This window comes from Lucilia cuprina, chromosome 3 (genome assembly GCF_022045245.1).
Source record: "Lucilia cuprina isolate Lc7/37 chromosome 3, ASM2204524v1, whole genome shotgun sequence".
In the NCBI taxonomy this organism is placed as follows: domain Eukaryota; kingdom Metazoa; phylum Arthropoda; class Insecta; order Diptera; family Calliphoridae; genus Lucilia; species Lucilia cuprina.
In genome coordinates this window covers 18952205-18966399 of record NC_060951.1, presented here as the reverse complement: position 1 = coordinate 18966399, position 14195 = coordinate 18952205, and the positions used below count along the sequence as shown (strand labels likewise).

At 32.1% G+C, this 14195-nt stretch overlaps 1 protein-coding gene and 1 long non-coding RNA gene across 9 annotated transcripts in view; one reads left to right on the top strand and one right to left on the bottom strand.

Annotated features, from left to right (window-relative positions):
• Positions 1-14195, bottom strand: part of LOC111683791 (frizzled-4) — a 40382-nt gene that overhangs the window by 20876 nt on the left and 5311 nt on the right. The gene's annotated exons all lie outside the window — the stretch shown is intronic.
• Positions 5808-9846, top strand: LOC124418643. The gene is made up of 2 exons (XR_006940119.1): positions 5808-9705; positions 9779-9846. It is a non-coding gene; the product is annotated as an uncharacterized LOC124418643 (long non-coding RNA).

Sequence of the window (14195 nt, the reverse complement as noted above, 5' to 3'; positions counted from 1 at the left end):
AACTAATACATTCTCACGACTTAGGTTTTTGACAGCAGACTTAGGTTTTGTCATTCTCAGTTTCAGTTCTATGTATACCTTTTCTATGGCTATAAATATGACATGTTTTAATGAAATTTTCAGAGGTTGTCTCGGATTTTTGCTCATATCTCTGTTATTTACTGACCGGTTTTGGTGATTTTAAATAGCGATCTTCTCGAAAACATGTCTAACATGCCCCCCGGGGGCATGTTACCTTGGCGAGACCACCGACTTGGTGTTATTGCAATTCCGGAGAATAAAGAGGTCAATAATACCTCCAGTCTGGCCTGGACTGAAAATTGGTTACAGTCTACTGCTTGGCTTAGTCCTTGCATAGATTGCCAGAGGTCAGACCAGAGCACCGCATAATCTGGTACTATGTATGGCCAGTTGCCCACAGGACTGGCTGGTCGAAAACAGCAGATACACAGAGGAGTGACTGTGGGACTAAGCGTTGGAATTGAGTAGGTATTAATTGTATATGATACGGGATGAATGTGAGGTTCGGTGGGCAAAACCCACCCGTCTACCTAATGAATGTGTCGTATGAATGAGATGTGTGCTGGGTTGAGTTATGAGGGAGGAAAGGTATCATATATATATATGAGTAAGAACAATATCTACGGATTATTGATGGATAGTACTTCGGTCCACCAGTTACGTCTCTAGGTACTGTTGCCGAATCAACAGAGGCCATCCAATGGTCAGAGATTAGATAGCTCGAGTACTCCAGCAAAGTACTTGTGCATGGACCAATCAAAGCCAATGTACAAAAATTGCCACCTAAGTTCTTCATTGAAGAACAAAAGGGCGATGGTAGACCGTTCTCAAGTGTACCCAGTGGATGAAAAAGACCACCGTGAGATATGGCCGTCAAGGCAGGTGCTCACATTAAAACTCTCGACAGTCACTTACACAGGGCATCCCCCGGGATGTGCGACGGTGAAGGGTATAAAAATAACAATCAACAAACATTTGGTCACTTTCTTAAAATTGAAAAATGTTAAAATATATACAAATTCAAAACAAGTTTCATATTTTGGAAAAAAAATACGAACCACAAGTTCAGTGCCAGAACAAAAGAGACCCAAATTGAAAAACAGAGACTCAAGTAAACAAGACCCAACAACAACGAGTAAGTACAAAAACTCAAATACAATAAAGAAAAACAAAAACCCTTTAGTGTATGTGTTCGCTCTTAGATTTTTTTTCGCTGTATATAAAAAGTAGGAAAACAAACAGAATTACCACCCACACTTATTTTGATAAATTACTAGGAAAAAAATATCTTACAATTAGTAATTAATATGGAAATTGATTATTATTTTTTTTATTAATATTGTTGTAAAATCGTTAGCAGATATTTTTTGACCCAAATTAAATTTGATATTTATGGACTATTTCCCAAAATAAATAAACAACAAGTAAGAGTTATATATTCGGCAGTGCCGAATCTTCACCATGGTGTGTTAAAAAACAGTTAATACCCAAAAGTTCTCTTTTACATCACTTTCTTCGGGCTCAACATGCTTAAAATCATGTTTCTAGATTCAATGCTATAGAAAATTCAAAAGAGTACCTTTCGAGAAACGAACCAGTACCAAGAAGACCCCTTTTATGGGTTCTCACCTAATTCAGACTGTACATACCCAATTTCATATTTCTAGGTTCTATATACTCTATATACTTAAATTCATGTTTCTAGGTTCAATATTATAGAAAATTCAAAAAGTACCTTTTGTAGAACGAAGAAGTACCAAACAATTCCTATTGATTTGTTCTCGTCTAATCCGGGATCAAAAAGTACTCTTTGAAAAACGAAAAAATACCAAAAAGTTTGTCGAAGTCCGGTTAGGCCGCGTTGAAGACGATTTGATCGATCTCCATGACAATCTTATCGACTTCGACGACGGCCTTACCGACCTTGACTGAAGGTCTCCAAACACTTCCTAAAGGCAATGTTTTAGGAAGTGTTACGAGCAAGCCGGGCTTGGCGCCGAAGAAGATCGGCTAATTTATTATTAAAAAAAACCGAACGACTCCCGGACATAGTGGTGGTTTTTAAATTCAAAAATAACATCACTTCCAAAATACTTGGATCTAACTTCGACGAATGCCTGACAGTGGCAAAGAAAGTGCTCCAGAGTTTCACTGTCCTCTCTGTTTCAATTCCAACCAACCAACACGTAAGTAGAAATAAAATTCTCTATTTTATTTGTGTGCATAGTTCAATTCTGTTATTGAACAACTTTGTTAATTTCTTAACAAAGTAAAAACAAAAGCAACAAATCTCCAAAATAAGAGTTGGAATTTGTTTAAAGTTCCTTTTTATGGGTTCTCACCTAATTCAGACTACTACATACATTATTTCATATTTCTAGGTTCAAAATTAGAAAAAAATTCAAAAAGTACCTTTTAAAAACAAAAAAAAAAGTACAAAAAAGTTCACTTTTTCGGTTCTCATTTAATTGCGACTCTATATAATTAATTTCATGTTTCTATGTTCAATATAATAGAAAATTCAAATTTATTGTTTTGTATAAGTATGCACGAAAAATGTAAATTTTTCATGAAATTTTCAGGGTGGTCTTGGATTTTTACTCATATCTTCGTAATTAATTGACCGATTGGATTGATTTTAAATAGCGTTCTATTCGATCGTATTTCTAATAGAATTATTGAAAATTCAGATCTCGTTGATATCTGGGATCTTCTGAAAACTGATTTCAACATACACACAGACAGACAGATGGACATGGCTAAATCGACTCCGCTATCTATAAGGATCCAGAATATATATACTTTATAGGGTCGGAAAATTATATTATAGAAATTACAAACGGAATGACAAACTTATATCTAACCTTCTCTCGAAGGTGAAGGGTATAACAAAAACAAAATACATAACTCAATGAAGCCAACAGCATCCATACATACAAAACAAAGGTAGAGGAATTCACGTCTACCTTAAAGTTATTTATGTAGATTTTAATCGTTTTAGTAGAAATTATAAGTGAGTTTTGACCTTCAAGACATTTTCTTAAGGGGAGTTTGTATGGGGGCTAGGGTCAAATGAGGCCCGATCACAGTAGAAATTAGTAGTGTCATTTATTGTTCTATAAAACTAAGGTTTGTAAGTTTTTGTTGACATAATAGACCATTTAACGTATTTATGAGCCTAAAGGCTCGATTCGGGTGTACAGTTGTATGGGGGCTATAATTTTTAATAGCGTTCGTAATTGAACCAAGAAAGTATGTGCCAAATTTTTACATGGACACACAGACAGAGGGACGGACAGACGGACGGACAGACGGACATAGCTAAATCGACTCAGAAAGTGATTCTGAGCCGATTGGTATAATTTAAGGCGTGTCTAGAACCAATATTTTTGGGTGTTGCAAACATCAGCACAAACGCATAATACCCTCCCCACTATAGTGGTGTAGGTATAATAACTTGAATTATTATTTATGTTATTATGTTTTTTAATCAAGTTTTATGTTGAATAGAAAAATTATAAAGACAAGTTTGAAAGTCTTTATAATTTTTCTATTCAACAAATGATAAGAAAATTTTAGAAAATAATTCGAAAACAACAGATGATCCGCAAAAATAATATTTACCAAAATTTTAGAAATTGAATTCTCCACAAAGGTTGTAATAACATTAAAAGTCGTACTTCGAACAAAAAAGAGATATATGCAAAGATTTGATACATATGACATTTGACTTTCATTTCTTCATTCGGGCCGCGACTTTCAGTTCTTTATTTCCATATATTGTTAAGATGATGCAATATATCTGTTTTTATTTATAAAGATCACGCTTGCAAAGGTAAATGTAGCTGGTGTTATGGATGTAATGGGTTTTATCCGCTAAATGGTTATATAATTGCTCAAATATACCCGTTTTAACTTGGGATAAAACCCAAGTTAATGGCTCAAAACGAAGAGACGAATAGGGGCGGTATTATCATTCCAGAATTTGAAATCAGGATTAATTTTAGAATAGGTAATGATTGTACGCAAACTGGCTCTGGTATCATAAGTTATCGAACACAGATATCCTAATATCTGCCGACAGTCAAGCAGCATTGAAGTCCCTGACAGGTGTATACCCTACATCACGACTTGTCCAGGAATGCCGGACATCCTTAAACAGGATGGCGAGACATTCAAAAATCTTACTCGTATGGGTACGAAGACACGGTGACTCTACAGGTAATTGTTTCGTTGACGAGCTCGCAAAGGCAGGTTCGCAGTTGTCTGACTCGGACATAGACAATTTCTGTGCTACTTCGATAAGAGTATGCAAAAGACTTATAGGCAAGATGTAACACTTACAAGCAAGATGGGAAAATGAGCCAACTTTTACTCAAACAAAGATATGTCCTATGCTTAAGGCAAACTCAATAGTTTGTTCTTAATCTCTCTATCTACCTTAATCTCTATCTTTTTTAATGCCTCTTTACTATATTGAAATTGTGGCCCTGAAAGTATCTGATAAGAATCGGGAGTATAACGGTATAGTATCAGAAATATATAAATTTTGCCATTCTGTTATTCAGACATAGTCATATTTATTTAAACTGAAGATTTAACATTCGAATTAAAAACAAATTTTAATACTTTATTTGTAATTTAGCAACAGAAATTTATTTTCATATTATTCCTTAAAGCGTATAGGTTGTGCTAGTAATTAAAAAAAGTTGGTGGCTCTTTGTAAAAATCATAAAAGGGGTCAAAAAACTCAATTTTCAATATATTTATACAAATTAGTATTTATACATTTCAACAAATCCTTAAAAACGCTTCAAAATTAACTATAAACATAAAACACAAATATTTATAAAAAATCTCTGCAACTAAATAAACAGAAAAAATAATGGAAACTCCCGTCGACGCATATGTTGGGTATTGATGAAATTTTATTTGGGTATGTGGTATTATTATATTAGATTAGTCTACAGTTTATGACAAGTTACTGATTAATACGGAAATCTAAAAAATAGCATCAAATTCAGAAGAATAATGTAAAACAATATTTGAAATTCTGTGTAAACAACACTAACAAAAACTGAGCAGTTTTCATACAAAAAATTTAAAAATTGTTTTCTTTTCTGCTATCTGAATTTGGACATTTGTACTTTTTGCCTTTAAGCACATCATGTCCAAATGTACCATTGTTTCTTTTTCAACATTCAGTTTTGAGCAAAACATTTTTGTAAACAGTTTTGGAAAAACTACGTTTGCTACCTTATTTAATATTGCTTTAACTACTGTCTGCAACAGTACCATTTGATTTGTTTTATAACACTGTGTGTAATTTTTTAAGTCATAGTTGAATAACCATATACGGACACCACTATATGATAAATGACCAAAAATAAGAAGCCTCGTATCTTCCAGTTATGCCCAAAGTCATGCACTTTTTTATTATAGACCCCCAAATATTTGGGACCTGTGTCATTTTTGAAAAAAAGTGATATTTTTTTCAGGGTCATATCTTGCAAACCGTTCTGTTGCTCTTTTCACAAAGAACCAAAAAATTATTTTTTACATATTTTTCCTTGTTCAGGCCTATAAGTAGCAAACCGTTTAAAATTGAAGAAAACAGTTAACTACAAAAATGTAACTAAGATCTCAATAAACAAGTTTTTAGAACATATGAACTTCCTAGGTGATGTGCTTTATAAATTTATTTATATATTAAATTTTGTTATATATTAAGTTTTGTTAAGTGTAAATAAGATGTTAAAACTCTGTTGTTTTATAAAAGTAATGGTTACTCTATTACGTTTTGTACAAATAATAAAACAGAGAATCTCAAGCAGTAACAATTAAATAAATAATAAATTGAATTGCACCTATTAAAAATCACTCGTTTAATGTACTAAATGCAACAAATTGGCGACGAGGATGAAACAAAGCATGTGTTACCTTTCAGGCTTTTGGAGTCACAGCAACAATTTTTTGACCGTTTTATTGCAGAGAATGTAATATTCGACATGAATACACAGCATTTAAAGCCTACGATGTTACGGACAGTGAACAGACAGTGAAGCGCTCAATTTTTTATTTCTTGGATGGGAAATGAGCTATTTGAGTTGATTGGAAAACTGTTTGGAAATAAAAAGATTGATACAAAAACCTTTGAGGAGATTATTCAAAAGCAAACGCAATATAAATTTCATAATCGCATGATGAATGAAGGTGTGTCCTATGCGAATTGGATTGTCGAACTTCGTGGGTTATCGCGCAACTGTGCATTTAATTGTAAAAATGCAGACTGCAACACAGACTTTGTTGATTAAATGATTCGAGACACTATAATTTTATATACTCCTCATGAAACTGTTAGAACCGCAGCACTGCAAAAGCAAAATCCAACGTTGGGCGAGGTGGTGTCTTCTTATCCGAAACATAAAAATCTCTGTCAACTTTAAAAGGTAATTCCACAAAAATTAATTTAATCAAGCATTATAAAAATAATCAAGGAAAAAGCAATACAACAACTACGGATCTCATCAAAAGCAGCAGGAGCTTCCTGCTCTATGATAGATTTGAATTTGTATCATTTGTTAATAAACTAAACTCCAAAAATCCAACACAATTCTAAAAGCTTAGGGAAATAAACAAATTCCGGTACTGGGTATACTGTACGTTAATGTAACATTAGATTCTCAAACAAAAGATCTCAAATTATTAGTTGCAAATACTTTTGAGGGTGGAAACATTTTTGGAATGGATTGATGCGACGCTTTTCAGTGTTTAGATGGAAATGTGTTTAAAATAAATGAAATTCAAACAATGAATTATAAAGAATCAGGAAATTAACGCACTATGTGAGAAGTATTCCATTTTGTTTTCGGACAGTTTAGGCTGCTGTAATATTTTTGAAGGGCACATCTATTTAAAAGATAACTCAATCCCCAAGTTTTTTTAAAAGCAGACCTGTTTCATTTGTATTACAAGAACCTTTTCAAATAGAAGCTAAAAGATTAGAAAAACTAGGTATATGGAAACCTATCACCTATAGTTCGTAGGCCTCTCCTATTGTGATAGCACAGAAACCTAATAATAAAATTAGATTCTGCGCCGATTTTAAGCAAACGGTAAATACACAAATTGATATGGAACAATATCCAATTCCCAAATTCCAAAATCTTATATACAAATTGCCAGGTGGTGTCACGTTTTCTAAAATAGATTTGGCAGATACCTATTTCCAAATACCAATGGACAAAGAGTCAAAGAAGTTACTTATGGTAAACACGCCTTAAGACTTATTTCAATACCAAAGGTTACCATTTGGCGTGTCTAGCGCACCAGCCATATTTCAAAGATTTTTGAAACAACTTATTGCGAATATTCTTGGGAGTGTAAATTATTTGGATGATATTGTAGTCACCGGGCGGACAAATGATGAATTAAATAATGCAAATCTGAGATGCAATTTGTCAAATATTATAAATAAAAATGGTATAGAAACATCTATTACAGGCATTAAAGCTATTCAAAAACTACCAAGACCCAAAAATTTAAAAGATGTTGAAGCTTTTCTAGGAAATGTAACTTATTATATGAAATTTATAAACAAATTTTTCAACGGTAGCAGAACCATTAAATGAGCTGCGGCGTAATAACGTAAAATTTGTGTGGGAAAACCGCCACGAACAATATTTTAATCAACTGAAGCAGCAATTAGTAGACGTAACGACGTAGTCACATTTTAATGAGAATCTTCCACTAATTCTAGCTACAGATGTATCTTCGTTCGGCATTGGTGCGGTTATCGCCCACATCTACCCAGATGGGTCGGAAAGGCCAATAGCCCATGCATCTAAAACTCTTACAACACACCAGAAAAATTACAGCCAAATTTAGAAAGAGGCTTTAGCAATTGGGTATGGCATTAAAAATTTCATGATTATTTGTATGGCAAAAAATTCAAGCTAATAACAGAACATAAGCCTTTTGTAACAATTTTCAGCCCTAGTAAAGGTATCCTCATTCACTCCGCTCACAGTTTGCAAAGGTGGGCTTTATTTCTTTCTAATTACAAATATATGAGATACAATATGAAGCCACAAATTTGCATTCAAATGCCGATGACTTATTAAGATTGCCTTGTACCGATGATAAGATAAACGATTTGATGAAGAATTGAAATCATTAGAAGTAAAATTTGTAGAAGAAGTATCGTCCTTCCCAATAAATGCTGAAAAAATAAAAGAATGTACTATGAAAGATAAAACGTTAGTCAATGTATTGCAATAGATAACGAACGGGTGGCCAAATAAAATAAATAATGAAATCAAACCTTATTTCGCCGGACGTCAAAATTTAACAACTCTTGAAGGAATAATTGTTCTCCAAATAGAGTACAACAGAGTTGTTATCCCCCATTGTTTTCGCGAACAAAACAAATATCAAGGCGATATTGTTGGTGGCCAAATATAAAGAATTAATAGTCAATTGCGAAGCTTGTTCAATGGAGTCCTCAATGCCAACAAAAGTTTATAGCTCATGGAGAGAAACATATAAACCGTGACAACACATTCACATCGATTTTGCCGGACCATTTTTTAACTCATACTGGTTTATTTGTGTCGATGCATTTTCAGATTTCCCCTACGCCGTAAAAGTTAATTCCACAACAACAACAGCAAGAGTAAAGGTATTAATTGTCCTCAATTTACGGCGGAAGAATTCAGAAAATTTTGTAGAACAAATAAAATTCAACATTTAACCACAGCCCCGTTCCACCTTTCTTCAAACGACCAGCAGAGCGTTTCGTAAGAACTTTTAAGACTTCTTAAAAAAAAAAACAAATTCATTCAGGTAGAGATGTAGAAAATGCAGTATTAACATATTTATCTACTTATAGAGCAACTCCTATTAAAAATGAAAGGTCGAGTTTGATGTTACACGGAAGGCAACCAAAAACAATGTTAAGTTGTTTTTTTATCAAATACATCCAGTATATCTAAAACACAAACAAACAGTCATCATTAAAAAATTTGTTATTGTCGAGACTGTCATTTTTCGTAATTTTTCTAAAGGTAAGCGCAGGATTAAGGCCTCAGTTCTTAAAAAACTTGGAAACATGCTTTATATACTAAAACATGGAAACTATACATGTAAAAGACATCAAAATCAAATTCGCAAGTGTTCACCAGAACTGTCTTATAATAATTCGAACGGTTGTAAATTTAATGAAGAACAACATCTATTAACATCAGCATGTCGAAATCTTATAATGAATCATTTTTTACTTCATTAAGTTCCAACTCAATTCAATACCCACCAATAGATTCGACTTCCAGCAACGAGTCCAACCTAAGATCAAAAACCTATAACCAACAATCATCATCAAAAGCTTCTACTACTTCTGTTCGCCGTTCTCAAAGAAAAGGAAATAAGTGTGGAGGAATTGATGTGTTTTATAAATTTATTTATATATTAAATTTTGTTAAGTGTAAAATGAATTAATTTTATGCAGTTTACATCACTGCAAATAAGTTATAAAAGAAATGGTAACTCTATTACCATTGTACAAATAATAAAACAGATGTAGTTGAGAATCTAAGCAGTAACAATTAAATAAATAATAAATTGAATTACACCTATTAAAAATCACTCGTTTAATTAATGTACTAAATGCAACACTTGGAATGATAGGTAAGTCGCAAAACTGAAAAGTTTCCTGAAAATTTTTTTAATTACATTTGGTTTTTCTTTACTTTAACATTAGGGTGTCCCGTGAACCACTTTTTAGGAGGAATACCTAGAAAACGATGCGTTTCAATGAACTAAATACGGGAAAAATAAAAATATTTTTTTGAAAAGGTCCTCATTTCGTTACCTGCGATTGAAAATCCTGATATCAGTTCAATATATTCAATTATTTTTTTGCAATCTTTTGAAACTGGTTGTCAAAATTTGCGCAATTTTAAAATTGTTTTTAGTGTATTTCTAATCCACAAAATGACTTTTATCTATATACATATATAAAAGAGTAGCGTTACTGATTGACTGATTCATAATCGTACAGGCCAAACGGCTGAACCTAGAATCATGAAATTTTGACAGATGTGTTTTTGGTTATGTAGATCCACTAGGGAGGAATTTTTGGAAATTTGTAAAAAGGGGAAAAAACGGGTAAAACAGGTTTTCTTAATTATCTTACACAATATTAGTAATACCGGAAAAATTTTAAATGCACCTGTATCTACTCTTAAAATTAGCAGATGGGTGTCTGATACTTTTTTGAAATTCGCACTTTTAAGGGGTAAAAATGTGCAACAAACGGGATTTCAGTAGCTTTTTTTGCCCTTTATAACTTTTGAACTAATTAACATAATAAAATTTTTATAAATATTTCGGTAACATCTACCAAAATCATGAAAAATGTGCATGAATCCTTTTAGTAGAGGAAGCAGAATCCTCCTAGAATTCCCTTTTGCGAAAAGGCATTTAGAAATTAATATCGCATCTTTATGATATGTATTCCAAAAAATTTGTGTCGAAGGGAACTCTTTCTAATTTTGGTTTTGTTGTCGCCTTTAATTAGTAATTTCATTTTTGTCCATGACCATCAATGTATGTTTTATTTATTTATTTATTTGTATTTCTTTGATATTGATTTGTTTACATTTTATCTTATTGAATAAAGAGGTTAGCAATATATATTCCTTTTCTACTTTAACATTTTGTTTTGTGAAAATATAGATGATGAGTTAATGTATAATTGTTTTGGAGGAAAAATTTAAGAAAAAAAAACCTTTTTGAAACAATTTCTATGACTAAAAACTAAAAAAAAAAAAAACTAAGTTGAAGGGGTAAAAAATTATAAAGAGATTAGCTCGTATATATGTTGGAATTCTGAGAGTTCGCATCTTCTAATAAAATTATTTGTTAAATTATTTAACTTAACATTGACAGTATGAAATCCAGCAAGAGTGTGTAGTGTTCGCGTTGAGTAGTGCCATGGAAGTTTAAAAATCATTTTCAAAAGTTTGTTTTGTGCTACTTGAAGTTTCTTCATGTGGCAATATGCTGACGTTGACCATACGGGTGTACAATAAAACATTATCGGGTGAAAAATAGATTTAATTATTATTTTTTTGTTTTCAATTGATAGTTCCGATTTCCTGTTAATTAGGGGGTATAATATTTGTGTAACTCTGTTTATTTTGTCTACAATATATGGAATGTGGTTTTTGAAGTTTAATTTTGTATCTAATATAACTCCTAGATACTTAACATTTTCTTCCCAATTAATATTGTGGTTTAAAAATTGTAAAGGATTTTGAGGTGTATAACAAGGCTTTCGCTTCCTCGTAAAATAGATGGCTTTAGTTTTTTCTGGATTAATTAAAATTTTCCATTTTGTAAAATAATTGTTAATTTCTACCAGAGCAGATTCTAAATTATTTATTATATTTTCTGCATATAAATCAGCGCTTAGGATGGAGGTATCATCTGCAAAAATTGTGGTTGTACAATTTGCAAACGATGGAATGTCAGCAGTATAAATATTATATAATATTGGCGATAAACAGGAACCTTGAGGGCATCCAGCATTTACATGAACTTCATGTGACTTTGTCTTTCCAATATATACATGAAAAGATCTGTCATTTAGGAAACTTAATATAATTTTTATTACCTCTTTAGGGAAGTTTAACGTTTTTAGCTTATATATAAGGCCGTTATGCCAAACAGAGTCAAAAGCTGATTTGATGTCTAAAAGAACCATTCCTGTTGATTTTCCATTTTCAAATTCATTTTTAACAATTTTCTTAATTTTAAGTAGTGGTTGCGTTGTATTGTGTTGTCTTCTAAACCCAAATTGGTAAGGCGGTAATATTTGATGAACGTCAACAAAATGAAGTATTTTATCCTTAATGATTTTCTCCAATATTTTGCTAATTGATGGTAAAAGACTAATGGGTCTATAAGACTCCGGAGATTCAGCAGGTTTATTTGGTTTAGGTATTGCTATAGTTTTTGATTTTTTCCATTGATTTGGAAAATAACATAGCTTTAAGCAAGCATTGAACAGATTTGTAACATATTTGATTCCATTCTTTGGAAGATTTTTTAAACATATGTTGTTTATTTCATCTATGCCAGGTGATTTTTTGTTTTTAATAATCTTAATGTAGTTTTTCGTTTTTTCCTCTGTTATATAATAACTCGGAGATATATTACATATTTCAGAGCCTTTTAACCTATTTACGACATTATTAACCGAAATAGTAGTTTCGTTGTCACTAAGATGGCTTGAGATATTATTGTTTAAGGAAAACGTATCCGCTAAAATATTGCATTTTTCTTCAAGTGTACTGTATATTCTAGAATTAGCTTTAAGTAAAGGTATGTTTTTGTGCTTTCTTTTTAAAATTCTTGATAAATTCCAGAATGGAGAAGAATATTTATCTAATGTAGAAAGCATATTATTCCACGATTTGTTTTTGTATTTAAAAATTTCCTTTTTAATAACTTTGTTCAATTTAGTCATTTGATAGTGATCGTTTATATCCCTATATCTAATCCAATTTCTTCTATAGATATTCCTGAATTGAATAAGGATTTTTATGTCATTTGGTAATTTATTGTCAGGTACAGATGGTTTCCTTTTTGGTACACTGTATTCTATTGCTGTAGTAATTGTATTATTGAAGGATACTATCAAATCATCAACTTCAGATGTACTTGATATATCCGCAAAACTTTGTTGAATTGGAAGATTTCTATTTATGTATCGAGCATATTTAGGCCAATTTGCTTTATTGAAATTGTATGAAGTGTTTTCGATTAAGTTAACACTCACGTTTACGTTTGCCACTACTGGGAGGTGGTCAGAGCTCAGGTCATTTATTGCCTTTATAGACGGTATTATATGAGGATGATTAGTTATAAAAAAGTCTAACGTAGATGGTCGCCTTCTTGAGTCAGTTGGTATATACGTACTTTCATGGGGATAGACGATTTCCAGATGATTTGGTTGAATTTTCTCATATAGGATATTACCCCAACAATTGTTTTTATTGCAGCCCCAAAACCGGTTTCTGCAATTAAAATCACCTCCTAAGATATATTTTCTAGATGAATTTGTAAGCATACGTAGATCAGAGATAAACATTTGTTTACTGTGTGAGTTTATGTTTAAACCTCCAGAGAAGTAACATGAGTATAAATGTAAAACTTCATTTCCAATGAAAATTTTAACCCCTATATGCTCAATTAGTTTTGTGTTTTTGAGTGGTAATAACTCATGTGGAATATTTTTCTTTATTATTAGCGCTACGCCACCACCTCTACCTTGTTTACGGTCATATCTATAACAATAAAAGTTGCTGTGTCTAATAGATATTTTTTCATTTAGCCAAGTTTCACAAAGAAGGCATACATCAATTTTGTTGTTATTTATGAACTGAAAAAGTTCATCCTTTTTAAAACGAACACCACGAGCATTCCATAAAGCCATTTTTAATACATTATTATTCATCGTGATAGAAATTTGAATGCGAGGCTAGTTATGACCTCAAATTGATCCGAACGGGACTTGCATTTGCTCAGATTACTTATGAGTTCAACTGTAAGTGATTTCAGTTCTTCTAAAGAAAACAGATTTTCATTATTATTGTTTTGAGTAGACGGCATAGTGTTACCCCATGTATTTACATTTGTCGAAACATTTTGTTGTAAGCTATTAGGAAAATGTGTATATTCGTTACTATTATTATTTAAATAACTATTAGTTGGTTTTGTGGATCTTCTTGGCTGAGAACGTTTTTTAAATTCTAGATAGGTTGCTCTGTTTGGACAGTCTGGCGACATGGCTTTATGAGAGCCTTTGCAGTTTGCACATTTAATTGCATCTGATTTACATTCAGAGGTTTTGTGATTTCCAGCACAGTTTGCACAGTAGGTTTTAACGTTGCACCTGTTAGAACCATGGCCAAACATTTGGCAGTTGTAACATTGGGTTAATTTAGAACGGTTTGGTTTTTGATACTCCCATCTGACCTTAATATAATTTATTGAGGAGTAATTTTGTCTAAGCTCTTTCAGTGAGATAGACTTTCTTTCAAAATAAACTACAAAAATGACTATTTCACCCCTATTTACCATGTCTCTGGTGACAATTTTAACATCAGTAC